General features: G+C 50.8%; 1 long non-coding RNA gene across 1 annotated transcript in view; it reads right to left on the bottom strand.

The window, feature by feature from the left end:
• The window catches only part of LOC119975025, a 29,858-nt gene that overhangs the window by 14,436 nt on the left and 2,085 nt on the right, over positions 1 to 13,337 (bottom strand). The window contains exon 2 of the long non-coding RNA XR_005462636.1: positions 5,733 to 5,882. This is a non-coding gene — a long non-coding RNA (uncharacterized LOC119975025). The remainder of the gene's footprint in view (positions 1 to 5,732; positions 5,883 to 13,337) is intronic.

Genomic DNA, 13,337 nt, shown 5'->3' with positions numbered 1-13,337 from the left:
GGAAAGGGCCATTCAGTCCATCCATGCTCCAACCGGCCTGTCTCATCCAATGTTTACCTATATGTGGTATCCCCACCTCATAACCTCCATCATGCAAACACTTAAAAAGAGGCAAAATGGAGGTCACGTGTCGTGAGTGTAGGAACTGCTGTGTTTTTACGAGCTCCAGCTCTACTCATTTTTTAATCCATCTTTTAATCCTTGTGCACATTTCTTTTTTGCCTTTTCTTGGTTTACGTATGTTCAGGGAATTGTTGGGTGGTGTTTCTGCATGATGGAGCTAAGTTAGAATGTTTAAACCCTCGCTTCTTCGCGGTGGCTGGAAGGAGTTGGGATGGGACCTTATCTTTAGTTGCGCAGTTGCTTTTGAGTGGGCTCCTGCCCTGACGGTGCTGTGTGCATCGACGGACAATGGCAGCCAATGAAGATGCTGTTCTGCCTGAAGATCTCAGCTCTGAGGTACAGGTCATCAAGGCCCAATTGCAAGAGTTGCGAGGTGTTTTTATGGAGGCAATGGAGGGGCACTAGGGGGTCCTTGCAATAGAGAGAGCATTGTCATTGGTGGGAGCCCACCTCCATATGGTCGAGTTCCTGCTGTATGGTCTGTCGTCCATCCTGGTTGGAGTTGGGAGAGGGAGGGGAAGAGGAGAGGAATGCTGCTGAGTCCGGTCTCTGAGGCGAAGAATTGGAGAAGCTCCCAGTTGAGTTTGAGAATTGGGCGCTATGTTTTTGGAATCTTCATCTTGAGGATGGGCAAATTTAATTTGATGGAGCACGTTTAATCCTGTCTTCTAGGCCTGGGGCTGGTATGGCCTTTCAACAACTGCTCCTGTGTTGGCCTGTTCGGATGTCAGTCATGAGGAATTGGGGGTGGCCAGACTGGATGTGGGGCTGCTGGCAGACAAAGAGGTTTGCGGGCGGATTAGCAGGAACATCCAGGATTACCTGGAAACAAACGATATGGGTGAGGTAGCAGCGGCAACGGTCTGGGAGGCTCTGAAGGCAGCTGTCAGAGGGGAACTCATCTCAATTTGATCCCATAGGGAAAAGAGAGAACGAGCGGAGAGGGAGAGACTGGTGGAGGACATACTCCGAGTGGACAGGGGATATGTGGAGGCCCGCAAGGCGGGGCTGCTGAGGGAGCGGGGAGTGAACGGAGTCTTTAAGGAGTTCTATGGTAAGCTATACGAGTCGGAGCCCCCGACGGGAGCGGAAGTGATGAGGCAATTTTTGGACCAGTTGAGGTTTCCAAAGATGGAAGAGGACCTGGTGGAGGGGCTGGGGGCCCCGATTGAAATGGAGGAGATTGTCAAGGGTATAGAGGACATGCAATTGGGTAAAGCCCCGGGGTAGGACGGTTACCAGGTAGAATTCTATAAGAAAGTTTTGGAAATATTGAGCCCACTCCTGATGAGGACCTTCAATGAGACTAGAGAGAAAGGAACCTCCCCCCAACAATGTCACAGACCTTGATCTCACTCATTCTTAAATGAGAGAAGATTGTAACATTGTGGGTCATACAGGCCGATTTTGCTTTTAAACATGGATGCCAAATTGCTAGCTAAGATTCTGGCCACAAGAATTGAGGATTGCGTCCCAGGGGTGATAGAGGAAGACCAGACTGGGTTTGTTAAAGGCAGGCAACTCAATGCCAATGTCCGGAGACTTTTGAATATTATTATGATCCCCTCAGAGGGAGGGGAGGCAGAGGTGGTAACAGCGATGGACGCTGATAAAGCCTTTGACCGGGTGGAGTCGGAGTACCTGTGGGAAACGCTCGGGAGGTTCAGGTTTGGTGAGGGCTTTATTGGTTGGGTGAAATTGCTGTACTTGGCGCCTGTAGCAAGTGTATGTACAAACCGGCTGAGGTCGGGGTACTTTGAGCTTCACCGGGGAACGAGGCAGGGGTGTCCCCTCTCCCCGTTACTATTTGCCCTAGCTATAGAACCACTAGCTATGGCGCTGAGAGCCTCGAGGAACTGGCGGGGACTGGTTCGGGGGCGGGGTGGAACATCGGGTCTCACTATATGCGGATGATTTGCTCCTGTACATTTCGCACCCCGTGGAGGGGATGGGGACGGTTCTGCGGATCCTGAGGGATTTTGGTAGTTTTTCAGGGTACAAACTAAACATGGGAAAGAGTGAGTTGTTTGTGATCCAGGCCAAGGGGCAGGAGGAGAGACTGAAAGAGCTGCTGCTCAGGACGTTAGAGGAAAGTTTTTGTTACCTGGGTATACAGGCGGCCAGGAAATGGGATGCCCTGCACAGGCTCAACCTGACCCGGTTGGTGGAGCAAATGGAAGGGGACTTTAAAAGGTGGGACATGCTCCCGCTGTCACTGGCAGGGAGGGTGCAGACTGTGAAAATTACGGTCCTCCCCAGATTTTTGTTTGTCTTTCAGCGCCTCCCCATCTTCATCCCGAAGACCTTTTTTAAGCGGGTGAGTAGGATCATTACGGGCTTTATGTGGGCGAATAAGAACCCACGGGTAAGGAGATCGCTGTTGGAGCGGGTGCGATTGGGGGAGGGGGGGCGGCGGGGGGAGCAGCTGGAGGCGGCATCATGTAAAGGTACTAGTCTGTGAGCTTTGATAACGGCTCCTTTGCCGTTCTCGCTGACCCGTTACTCCAAAAGCCCGGTGGTGGTGGCGACACTGTGGATCTGGGGACAGTGGAGGAGGTATAAGAAGGTGGAGGGAGCCTCGGTCTGGACCCCGATATGCAACAACCACAGGTTTGTCCCGGGTAGGATGGACGGATGGTTCCAGAGCTGGCAGAGGGCAGGCATCAGAAGGATGGGAGGTTTATAGACGGAAGCTTTCCCAGTTTGAAGGCGCTAGAGGACAAATTTAATCTGCTGCCAGGAAAAGTCTTTAAATATCTGCAAGTACGAGCCTTCCTGAAAAAACAGGTAGTGGCCTTTCCGACGCTGCCGCCACTGAGGATACAGGACAGGGTGGTCTCCGCCACCTGGGTGGGGGCAGCAGCGGCCCTAGGGTTGCTGGCGCCCCCGGCAAGCTGAACTTCGGCGCCCTTGGGGGAGGGGGGGGGGGCCGAGGGGGGGGGGGCCGAGGGGGGGGGCCCGAGGGTGGGGGGCCGAGGGGGGGGGGCGAGGGGGGGCCGAGGGGAGGAGCCGAGGGGAGGGGTCGAGGGGAGGGGCGGGGCCGAGGGGGGGGCGGACCCGAGGGGGGGAGGACCCGAGTGGGGGGAGGGGGGGGCGGACCCGAGGGGGGGTGGACCCGAGGGGGGGAGGGGGGGGCGGACCCGAGGGGGGGGAGGGGGGGGGGACCCGATGGGGGGGAGGGGGGGGCGGACCCGAGGGGGGGGTCGGACCCGAGAGGGGGGGCGGACCCGAGAGGGGGGGGCGGGGGGGCGGACCCGAGAGGGGGGGCGGACCCGAGAGGGGGGGCGGACCCGAGGGGGGGAGGGGGGGGCGGACCTGAGGGGGGGAGGGGGGCGGACCCGAGGGGGGAGGGGGGGCGGACCCACGGGGGGGGCGGACCCGAGGTGGGGGCGGACCCGAGGGGGGGGCGGGGGGGACCGAGGGGGGTGGGCAGGGGGAGCGGACCGAGCGGGGGGGCGGACCCCGGGGGGGCCGCCCTGGGGGAGGGCGGCCACCGCGCATGCACTGGTTGGCACCGGCCCAACTGCGCATGCGCGGGACCCAAGTCTCTGGCGCCCCCTAGCACATGGCGCCCCGGGCGACTGCCCGAGTTGCCGGTGCCTTGAGCCGGCCCTGGGTGGGGGAGGGGAGGGTGTCGGATATCTACCAGGAACTACAGGAGGTGGAGGAAACCCCGGTGGAGGAGCTCAAGGGCAAGTGGGAGGAGGAGCTAGGTGAGGTGTTGGAAGCGGGTCTGTGGGCAGAGGTCCTGGGCAGGGTTAATTCCTCCTCATCATGTGCCAGGCTCAGTCTAATTCAATTTAAGGTGGTCCACCGGGCACACATGACGGCAGCAAGAATGAGCAAGTTTTTTGGACAACTGTTTGAAGACAGTTGTATGAGGTGCAAGGACAGCCCTGTGAGGCACTCTCAATTACAACGCGAAAGTTAGGTCAGTAATCAAAGGCTTTAATAAGCATTGAACAATGGCAGCATCCAAAAGAAGTGTGCTCACAAAATGGAGTCTCATCTTAAATACTGTTTCCCAGGGGGCGTAGCCAGAGGCGGAGTCCCCCAGGGTTCCAAGCCTCTTAAAGGGGCAATGCCAAGCCTCTTAAAGGGGCACGGTATTCCGATCATCACACCCTGCAAACCATGTCCACATGTTTTGGGCATGCCCGGAGCTGAGAGTGTTCTGGCAAGGGTTCGCAAGGGCAATGTCCAAGGTGCTTAACACACGGGTGGTGCCGAGTCCAGAGACAGCGATCTTTGGAGTGTCGGCAGATCCGGGAGTGCAGGAAGCGAAAGCGGCTGACGTCTTGGCCTTTGCCTCCCTAGTAGCCCGGAGACGGGTTTTATTAATGTGGAGGGACTCGAAGCCCCCGAGTGTAGAGACTTGGGTTAACGACATGGCTGGGTTTCTCAGCCTCGAGAAAATAAAGTTTGCCTTAAGAGGGTCTACGCTAGGGTTCTCTCGGAGGTAGCAGCTGTTCTCGGGGAAAATTAAAATGTCAGCAGCAGCAGCAATCAGTGGGGGGTTAATGTTCACTCTAGTTTGTTTTGTTATTATGGTTACTACTGTTTTATTATGAAAAATTCTGCAAAACCTTAATAAAAATACTTTTATAAAAAAAAGGAATTGGGGGCGGCCGAACCATTCGAGTTATTTCCCCCTCCCCCCGGCCAGAGCCTTGATTCATCCTTGATAATTGGCCTTCTTCTGGTCGCCTCATTAGGAAAGATGTGGATGCTTTGGAGAGGGTACAGAGGAGATTTACCAGGATGCTGCCTCGACTGGAGGGCATGTCTTATGAAGAAAGGTTAAGGGAGCTGGGGCTTTTCTCACTGGAGCAGAGAAGGCAGAGAGGTGACTTGATAGAGGTGTACAAGGTGAGGAGAGGCATGGATAGAGTGGATAGCCAGAGACTTTTCCCCAGGGTGGAAATGGCTGTCACGAGGTGACATAATTTTAAGGTGATTGGAGAGAGGTATAGGGGAGATGTCAGAGGTAGGTTCTTTACACAGAGAGTGGTGGGTGTGTGGAATGCACTGCCAGCAGAGGTCGTGGAGTCAGAGTCATTAGGGACATTTAAGCAACTCTTAGACAAGCACATGGCCAGCAGTAAATTGAAGGGGTGTAGGATAGGCTGATGTTAGATTAGGATAAATGGTCAGCACAGCATCGTGGGCTGAAGGGCCTGTACAATGCTGTACTGTTCTATGTTCATGCGTCAGTAAAGACGTGTTTATCATGAGCATTGCATTGCATTTCTGAATCTCGGTTATTATTACCCTCGAATTTGATCCCTATTGATCATGTTCTGCTTAATGTTGTCAATTTTGTCTGTTTCGAGGCAATTGAATAATCTGGATGTGTTAGCCTGTACCGTTGATTATCCGGATTTAACAAGTTTATATCATGTTCAGCTGAATGTTGAATATGGGATTTGTGCACAGTCTTTATTCATCCTAAATGTATTTGGGTCTTGTATGGTCTGACAATCCTTGTGATGGAGGGATGGAGCCCCCCCCCCCCCCCCCCCCCCCCCCCCCCACCCCAGTTGAGCAAACCTGTTTCAGGGTATTATTCTATGAAAAGAAAATCAGTTTCAGGGCATCCGCACTTGTACCTTTCAGGCCCAGACAGACTGCTTGTTATCCAGAGGACTGGGTTATATTTGTCTCTTCCTTTGAGTTGAGTCAGTCTTTTCTTCTGATACGGGTCTCCCTCTCTGGCTGTTTTCGTTCCTGTAGAAGCTTTACTGAGGATGAGGGTGGTCCTTTAAGGGATTCAAAAGAACAAAGAAAATTAAAGCACAGGAACAGGCCCTTTGGCCCTCCCAGCCTGCGCCGATCCAGATCCTTTATCTAAACCTGTCGCCTATTTTCCAAGGATCTACTTCCCTCTGTTCCCCGCCCATTCATATATCTGTCTAGATGCATCTTAAATGATTCTATCGTGCCCGCCTCTACCACCTCCACTGGCAAAGCGTTCCTTTAAGTATTCCTTTAAGGGATGGTATTTCTGTGATCCAGCTTGGTGTCCTTCCCCTCTCCCATCTGGCAGGTTGTGGTGTTGGTTCTGGTGCTGGCTTGGCCTGGTGGTGGGGCCCCAAGATGCCGCCCTCCCAAGGCACCCGCAATATGGACATCCTGATGGTTCTTCTTCCTTGGTGCTGGGGTTCCCATTGGCTAGGACCAATTTGTATGTCCTTTGCCGCAGGGTGACTTGTCCTTGTTAGGTCTGGGCTGGTACAACCTCGGCCGGGTGTAAGGGTTGGGGTTGTGTGGAGGCTCCTGAGTCTTTTGTGATGGCACTGGGCTAGGCCAGGCCCGCTGCCATGGTCGATATCCTGCTGTCCCCAAGGAATGGGGGTGGCCTATCTCAGGGTGCTCGTGGGGAGCCCAGTGTGGCAGGGCCTAGCACCCAGGTGAGCAAAGACTTTGGGATGGACCGAGCGTTGTACCTAAGAGTTATCTTTTTGTTTCTGTTTCCCCAGGATAGGAGTGAGGTTCCCTTATGGTTCAGTTGGCAGGCCCTCCTCCATATTTGAAAGTGTTGAGCAGCAGCCCGGGCGGTTATGTTATCTGAACGGTTAGTTCTCAGTGCTCTTGCTCATTCTCTTTATCCTTTTCTTCCTTCTGAGAGACTCTGGGGGCATGGGCTCAGCTGAGTCCTTTGTTCTGGTCTTCTCCTGAGCCACTGTGGTGATGTTAAGATAGCTAGTCTCAGTGCTACGATTTAACGAGTGGGCCTTTTTGATAAGCGCTCGTGTGGTAGACCTTTCCTTTTTTCCGGAGTGGTCCTGGCAGTCGGGGTTTATTGACCCTCCCTCCGATGGTGCCCTCCCTGCTTTTACAGAGTACCCTGTCAGCCCCCTTTTCTCTGAGGTTGAGGCCCCCCTTTCTGGCTGGGCTCCAATGATAACCTTTGTGGCCTCGAGCCTCATGGCTAGCCTGATGTCCGCAGAGGGGATGTTATATGGTCCGGCCTGTTCCTCCCTTGGATCTGAGCCCCACTTGGTGGGGTTTGGTAACTAGGGTCTTGCTTGCTTGTTGCTGCTTGTTCCTTACTCTTTATTTAATTTTCCATGGGCACCCTGGGTTTAAGGGCTGAGGCCTGAGGTTCCTTTGGACTTGTGGTACCTGGGTCCTCTGTTTTTGAAGCTATGCGTATGATGCAAGTAACTGTGCTGTTGACTCGATCTTATTTGTTCCTATGTTGGCAACGACTTTTGGAATCTGCTGTTTTGCATTGATACCTACAGCTTTTTTTCCCTTTCTCTTCTGTTTTGATGCAATCACTGTAAAGAAAAACTTGAAAACTTCAATTTAAAAAATCATTTTTTAATAAAGAAGAGGCAAAATGAAAGAAAATAGGCAGTTTAGAAAAAGTCTTGGAAATTCCTCTCTGATCCTCAAAGACATTCTTTGCAAACTCCAGGAGACCGCAGTAATTCATATCAATAATTACAGCCACACGTCGCCTGCTTTCACAGCCTAGATGTTGCTGACTCTCAGGAACTCGTCCAGCTCCCTTTCGGAGGGTTGTGCGTAATCCATAGTTAGCGCATCTATCCTGGAGTTTGCTGATTCATCGTAAAACAATACACTCCCTAGCTTTGAACCTAATTTCCCATTTTGTTATTCCACGTGACTGCCCATTAATTCTCCATCGGCTATTGAGCTCAAAACGTACATCCTCCAAACCCCAATTATCTCGGTTTGAAGTCCCCCCCATTCCTCCGAAGTTCCTTTGAACCAGGCGGAAGCAGGGCAGGAAGTTATCATGCTGGTGGCCTTCCTCTGGACTTCATCCAGGGTTTATATCCGTCACTGAGCTGGTTTGTAATTATTGTTTTCCATGCACTGGGCCTGGGTTTTATACTCACTGTATCGAAGGTTGCTGTGATGCCATCTGCCTGGCGTCACCGGCAGCTGCAGCAAGGAGCCACAGGCTTTAACAGCCTGAAGCAGTGCCAAGAAAACAGTAAAAACAATAATTTGGAAGCGGGTCCGTCTTGGCTCCCAGACAGTGTGTTGTGTTTGGACCATGAATTAAATGTAATGGGGAATAATTGACAAATGATATGGTGCTTTGGAGGGTTGACTTGAATCTGGATAAATGGCATGCCAGTCATGTCAACCAAAGCCTTTTTGGTGAAGCCTTGTCCTTTTACTGCAGTGAACTTGCCACGTATGTGACCTTCATTGGAAGAGGATGAGAGGGGCCATTGAATAAGGAAATGTGCCTCAAGGAGCTGGGTCTCTGTGCCATTTCCTCCTCCACAATACATGCACAGTTTGAAATGCAGTTTACTTGTCCAGCTCCCCTTTTATAAGCACCCAAGGCATCAGGCATAGGTGGTGTCAACTGGGCCCCAAGTAATAAATGATCCATACCGAAATGATTGTTAGATTCACTATATCTATCGGACTATCCTTTATTTGTTGCACTCGAGGCTGGGGCATCAGCGTCACCCAGTGTGAAAATAAAATAGGAGTTAGTATTTTGAGCTGAGCCACCTCCCGCAAAATTAGGCCATTTGACGCTCATTGGTGTTATTCTTGCATTACTCACCCAGAAAGAGACTGTGTTAAAGACACATCAGTCAACAACTGGCTGATGAATTATTGTGCACCAGCTGCTGCTGCTTCGGGCAAATGTGATCGGCCAGATTAATCTATCCATTGGGAATGGAAGACACAGACTTATGAAAATGTTCTTAGGTCTCTTTAAAATCGAGGTTGGAAACCCGTGTAGACTCACGTCCAGGTGGCCCTGGGACTCCGATTCAGTGAACAATTTTTCTATTCGGGTTGTCAGAATTAATGGACCCTACTCAAAAAGGTTGTGGTAGTCACCACTGTTGTATATATCACATATGAGATGTAATACGGTCAGGCTCCTGTACTACAGGTACGGGGGTAGATCCCTGCCTGCTGGCTCCGCCCAGTAGGCGGAGTATAAATGTGTGTGCTCACCGAGCTGCAGCCATTTCGGCAGCAGATGCGGGAGGCTGCACATCTCTGCTTAATGAAGCCTCGATTACACTCTACTCTCGTCTCGTCGTAATTGATAGTGCATCAAAGGTTTAGACGGTTGTGTTTACTTTTGATCAAGAGCCCACCCCTTCCCCTCCCCCTCCAGATCTCCCTCCAGCTCAGCCTCTCCCAGTATTTTCTGGTTCAGATTCCCAGCAGCTGGAGGATTTTGTTTTTGTTTGTTTTGCTTTCCAACAACAATTTATATACCACCTTTCACGTAATAATCATCCTAAATTATCAGACAAAATCCCAGAGGGAGCCACATTAGGACAGATTGTTAGGTCCCAAAGGTAACACTGCAATAAGAACTAGAAAGTGAGTCTTGACCTCTTTGACTTCAGGTTTATTACATCCAACAGTCACTTCTCCATTTCACCACCACAGTGTCACTTGTATCCCCTATATATATACATATGTGTGCAGTCTTTCACATAATAAATGTGGTCTATTAAACAATTAAAGCTCCAATTTTAAATCAAGCACTGGGGAACATTAACTCTTACCTAACACAGATGGCACAAAGCTTGGTCAAGGGGGCACTGTGTGTTTCAGCAAATGTCTTAAAAGGGTGGTGCCTCGGAGACCAGAACAGTCTGAGCCACGTGGGTCTTTCCACTCCCAAAATTATATAATGCTAATTTCCCACATTTTCATGGAATCGTAGAAGGTTACAGCACGGAAGGAGGCCCTTTCGGGCTGTCAAACGTGTACAAGCTCTCCACAAGAACAATCCCCTGCCCTTTCATTCTGATTGCATTTTCTCTTCTCTTCAAGTGCTTATCCAATTCCCTTTTGAAAGATGGGTGCTGGATTCACCACCATATTGGGAGCTCTGTAACCGGCGGCGGGTGGTGGAGAATCCAGCATTGGGCAGAAAACAGGATGGGCACCTGTTCCGATGCTCTGTTCTCCCACTGGTGTCAGGATCAAGGTTCGCACCCCGTTCCAGCGGCCGACACCATAATCTCCGTGCCCTTGAGATTCTCCAGCCCTCTGGGCCGGGAATCATGTGGCAAGAATTAGAGCAGGTCTTAAAGGGTGTTGCCCCCAAAGTCCATCAGAGCGCCACCCTTCCCCCGACAAAGCAAGACCTGCCCACCCACCCCCACTAGACGCCCCACCAGAAAACCCTAATTAAGGAGACCCCCATTTGAGATCCACTAATTAAAGAGATTTCCCCCCAAAGATCCCCCTTATGAAAGAGACCCACCCCAGATACATCCCCCAAAGAGAGACCCCTGTTTAGAAGCCCCCCAGAACAGAAACTAAAAGAAAGTACTTAACTCTCTTTGATGTGGTCCAGGTGCTGTGAATCAAAGCTTGATGTTTATAAACATTGAGGTTAGTTTCCCAGTGGACTACTTCAAAGTCACTCAAGCCTTCAAATTCTTCCTGAAGTATGGTGGCCAGAATTGGACACAATATTCCCGCTGAGACTGAACCGTGTTTTATAAAGGCTTAGAGTGATATTATCTACTAGCAATCCACAGGCCCAGGCTACTGCTCTGAAACAGGTTTAAATCCCACCATGCAGCTGGCAGAATTTAAATTCAATTAATCAACCTGGTATTATAAAGTTAATTTCAGTAATGGTGATTGTAATGGCAGCATGGTAGCATAGCGGTTAGCACAACTGCTTCACAGCTCCAGGGTCCCAGGTTCGATTTCCGGCTTGGGTCACTGTCTGTGCGGAGTCTGCACATTCTCCCCGTGTCTGCGTGGGTTTCCTCCGGGTGCTCTGGTTTCCTCCCACAGTCCAAAGAGTGCAGGATGGGTGGATTGGCAATGCCAAATTGCCCTTAGTGTCCAAAATTGCCCTTAGTGTTGGGTGGGGTTACTGGGTTATGGGGATAGGGTGGAGGTGTGGGCTTGGGTAGGGTGCTCTTTCCAAGAGCCGGTACAGACTCGATGGGCCAAATGGCCTTCTTCTGCACTGTAAACTCTTTGAACTCTATGTGACAATGATCATTGATTGTTGCAAAAACCCATCTGATTCACGAATGCCCTTTAGGGAAGGAAATCTGCCATCCCTGTCTGGTCTGGCTGACATGTGACTACAGACCCACAGTAATGTGGTTGACTCTTAATTGCTATCTGAACTGGCCTAGCAAGCCACTTAAATCAAGGGAAATTAGAGATGGACAACAAATGTTGGCCCTGGCAATGACACAGACATTCCATAAAAGATATTTTTAAAAATCAACATATCCTTGTTTCTGTCCTTAATGCCTCAATATATAAAGTCCAGGATCCCCAGGATATTGATCCTGGCCTTTATATTTTCAAGAAGCTAACTGTTTAGATGTCTAGGGTACGTCTTAGTGAGTTGCTATGCACCTGCAGTGACATGATCTGATAAACCTTTCTACTTCAAGCCCCCCCCCCCCCAAAACAGTTGGTTATTCGTGGGAAGGAGAGTGGGGTGGGGGGTCATGGGTGGCTGAATGGAAGGTTTCCACTGTGAAAGCACTGGAAAATCTCAACAGGTTCGGAAGAAGAATCATATTGAACTTAAACGGTAATCAAAACGGTGTTCAACCAATTTAAGACAGAGACAATTGACGGTGACCATATTAATATGTAAATGAATTAACCTCGATTTACGCCGTTTATTCATCTTTTTTGTGCCAAACGCTACGTTTAGGTAAAGAGCCATTAATTTCAGATATAGGCCATCCCAATGGTACAGCCCCCCACTTTAACCAGGACTGATGCCAGTGCCCCACAAACCGATGCCCACACCAGTCTTTGAGCCACGTATTCATCTCTTTCATTTGATGTACCCCATGTTAATTTGCACATGGCTCAGGCAATAACCCAAAGATTATAACCTTGGAGGTTCTGTTTAATTTAGTGCCTAGCTCTTCAAACTCTCGATGCAGAACCTCTTTCCTCATTCTACCTATTACGTTGATACCTACATGGACTGCAACATCTCCCTCTGCCTCCCACTGCAAGTTCCTCTCCAACCTGGAGATGATGCCCTGAACCCTGGCAGCAAGCAGGCCACATAGCCGTCTGGACTCAGGTCCTTTGCTGCAGAGAAAAGTGTCAATCCCCCTTAGTGTACTGTACCCTGCAACCACCACATTCTTTTCCTCCCACTTGAACGGCTACCTGCACCACGGTGCCGTGGCCCGTCAACCCATCCACCATGCAGCCCCCTCTCATCCAAACAAGCTGAGAGAACTTCAAACCTGCAGTTTAATTGCAGAGGCTGATACTCTTGTGCTCTGGGTCCCCTTCCGTGTCTCAGCTGCAGTCACCCCGCCCCTGACCACTTTCCAAACCAGAAGGCACTATTTTAGGGTGTGAGACTGCTTCCTGAAACAAAGCATCCAGGTAATTCTCTCCCCCCCCCCCCCAGGGGTGGCTCTTGGCACAGTGGTCAACGCTGCTACCTATGACGCTGAGGACCCGGGTTCGAGTCCCGGCCCCGGGTCACTGTCCGTGTGGAATTTGTATGTTCTCCTCGTGTCTGTGTGGGTTTCACCCCCACAACCCAAAGATGTGCCGGGTAGGTGGATTGGCCACGCTAAATTGCCCCTTAATTGGATAAAAAAATAATTGGGTACTCTAAATTTATATTTTTTTTAAAAAACAACAGCACCACTCTTGTCGACAGGTTTGATCACAATTTCAAGATTGGACGTGGGGGAACAGAGTGCAGCAAGTTCAGAGGGAGACAGGTTGGAGTGGTTGAGAAGAGCAGAGAAATTGAGATGGCCGATGACTTGCCGATAATTCTCGAGCAGGTAGGAAGCCAGAGGGTGGGGTCCAGGTAGAGGGACAATATTGGAGGTGGGTGGAAGGATCAGTTGAATGGGGGGGGGGGGGGGGAAGAAGAGTTCAGTATCCTATCAAACCCAGAATTTATTGTGGTGGGGACATCAGGGGATGAAACTGGGTACTTTGCTGAGTACAGAACAGTTAGCATTAGAGAGGGGCAGGTCAGAGGGTATGGTGATTACATGGTAAGGGAGAGGATGGGAAGAAAGACGGTAGGTCAGAGAGACAGGAAGGTGTGGAGGGTCTTGAATGGGTGTTGGTGACCCCGACCCTGTTGCATGCCATTTCAACTCAGAATCTTGCTCTCATGTTTCATCTCATCTTCTGATTAGGCACATTACAGCCTTCAGGACTCGACATTGAGTTTAGTAACTTTAAACTGTGATTTTTCTCCTCCA

Source organism: Scyliorhinus canicula, chromosome 12 (genome assembly GCF_902713615.1).
Source record: "Scyliorhinus canicula chromosome 12, sScyCan1.1, whole genome shotgun sequence".
Lineage (NCBI taxonomy): Eukaryota > Metazoa > Chordata > Chondrichthyes > Carcharhiniformes > Scyliorhinidae > Scyliorhinus > Scyliorhinus canicula.
This window is presented reverse-complemented; position numbering and strand designations above follow the sequence as displayed.